This window comes from Cucurbita pepo, chromosome 9, assembly GCF_057944985.1.
Source record: "Cucurbita pepo subsp. pepo isolate OVF chromosome 9, ASM5794498v1, whole genome shotgun sequence".
NCBI classification, from domain to species: domain Eukaryota; kingdom Viridiplantae; phylum Streptophyta; class Magnoliopsida; order Cucurbitales; family Cucurbitaceae; genus Cucurbita; species Cucurbita pepo.
Genome location: NC_141806.1, coordinates 3,514,197 through 3,517,014, shown reverse-complemented (window position 1 = coordinate 3,517,014; position 2,818 = coordinate 3,514,197).

The following is a 2,818-nucleotide window of genomic DNA, read 5'->3' as shown; positions in this document are numbered from 1 at the left end:
TGATCATAAAAGTACCTGTGGAAATTGTCAAGCGAAATATATTACGATTGCTGGTTGTTGTGCTCAAATTCTTTGGATGAAACAACCTCTTTGTGATTTTGGATTAAAATTTGATAGTGTGCCAATATTTTGTGATAACACTATGCTATTAACTTAACCAAAAATCATATTCATCATTCTAGAACTAAACATATTGACTTAGAAATCATTGTATTAGAGAATAGTTACAAAATGAACATATTATTCTTGATTTTGTAAGCTCTAATAATCAATTAGCCGATATTTTCATCAAGCCATTGAATAGAGTTTGGTATTATTAGTTGTGATATATGTTGAATTTTATAATCTTGTAGCCATTATGTCATTCTTAATTTATTATTTTTAGATTGTTTTCTTTTTTATGATTCCAAAGGGAAAGAAAATTAAGAAAGATACATTTTAAGTTTATTGTTTTATAATGTATGAATCACTTCATTTGTTGTGATGTTTCATAATTTATTGAGGCATAAATACAGAGGAAGAATATGCTCTTGAGTAAATTTCAAGTGTGAAATTTATGATGATATATTAAAATGCATTGATATTATTATTTGGACACATGTATTACTTTAGGTTTTATGAATTTCATACTATCTTTATTGAAATCATCATAAAAAAGGTGAGATTGTTGGCTTTTGGCCTATAATCTAATTAATTGATGTTTTCATGATAACAAACCTACTTAATTGGCCCATAATCTAATTAAATATGTTTTGATGATAACAAACCTATACTTCATTATTAACAAATTATCAATATTTTGAATGGTATATAGTGTAAGTTTGAGAATAACGATTTCAACCCCTTTTTCAATCACTCAAATTAGAGACAAAACGAAGGAGTTGCAGTCGAAACAAGATATCTGGCGTGCTGATGTGACGGTAAAATTGATATCATGGACCAATCAAAACAAGTATGGGTAAAATAATTTAGTATGAATGCAAACATGAAATGGATCCCTAAATTTGTGAAAAATAATTTTTTTAGGACCAAAACAAGTATGGGTACCAAAAGGTCAATTTTGAATATTTATTTTAGGTTTGTTTGAAAGCCTCCAATGAAAGTGGTACTTGTTGTATAGTGGTCGCTCAATACACGTGACCAGAAATCAGTCAAAGTTTGTGAATTATTCCAAGAAGGATGGTGGCTTAGTAACCTTTGGTGATCAAGGGTAAAATAATTGGTGAGAGTACTATAGTAATGACATTTGTACTCTTCTTGAAAATGTACTTTTTGTTGAAGGTTTAAAGGCTGGCTTATCAATGTGATAAAGATTTTAGAATTATATTTGATAAAAAATAATTGCATAGTTGAGAATGGTAGTGATAGAAAAGTTTTGTTCGTTGGAGATAGAGATAACAATGTGTACACTATTGATTTAAAGGATTGTCCTACAAATAATAAATGTCTTTCACTTTGCCTGATAACTCTTGACTATGACTTAGAAGATTAGGACACCCTAATATGCACTTATTTCAAATATCTCAAAAAATTCGAGGATTGTTAAATGCTTAACCAAACCAATTTCTCTTTCAAATTTAAAAATGTGATTTCTACACTATTATACGTGGATTTATTTGGCCCTTCTAAAATAGCTAGTCGGGGGAGGGGGGAATTACTATGATTTTTCGAGATTTACTTGGGTTTGAAGATAAAACATAATAATGATGTCTTGAAAAGATTTGCTTGTTTTGTAATAAGAGTTTTTTTTTTTTTTTTTTTTTTTTTTTTTTTTTTTTTTTAAGGAGTGTTAATGGAGTAGAATTTGACATTGTAGCATTTGAAAAAAAATTGTGAAGACAATGATTTTTCTCACGACTTTTCGACTTTTCGACTCCTCAACTCCTCAACTCCGCAACAAAATAGTGTGGTTGAAAAGAAAAATCTTACTTTACACGAATTTGCTATATCAATGTTAAACGAGTATGATTTACAAAATATTTTTTTGAACGGAATCCGTTAATACCGCTTTCAAATAGAGTTTTAATTAGACCCTCCTTAGATAAAACTCATTGTGAATTTGGCATAATCAAATCCCAAAGATTGAGTATTTAAAAAAAAACAATTGGCAAATATTTTATTTTGAAAAACTGGAAATAGAAAATTTTGATTCTATTGATATTTTTCTTGGTTATTCGGGTAAAGTTTATCGAATTTTAAATAAGAGAACTTTAGTGATTGAGAAATCTATGTAGGTGTATTTTATTAATCTTGTAATAATATTTATAATGAGTCTATTTATAGATGATTTAGAAAGAAACTTTGTAGTTTTACTTGTGAGTGAAAAAATGAAAGAAGAAGTAAACTGAGATTAAAAGGAGGAAGAAGGTTTTCATCAATGACAAAAGAATGGAGGTATGTCTTATATCATCTCAAGGACTATATTATTGGTGATCTTGAACAAGGTATGAAAACTCGTCCTTCTATTAATTTTTTTTTTTAATCATCTTACCTTTGTTTCTCAAATTGAAGCAAAAAATCTTCAGGATGCAAAAAATGATGAGTTTTGGATTTTCGCTACCCAACAACACTAAATCAATTTGAAATGAACAAAATTTGGGAATGAGTCCGTACGCCCTCTAGTATTTTTATTATTGGAACTGTTTTTAGAAATAAAATTGATGCAAATTGGAATATCGTTGGAAATAAAGCTAGACTTATAGCTCAAGATTAATGTCAGGAGGATGGTATAGACTATGAAGAAACTTTTGCACCCGTTGCTAGATTAGAAGCTATTAGAATGTTACTCGCTTTTAATTCTTACGAAAATTTTATATTG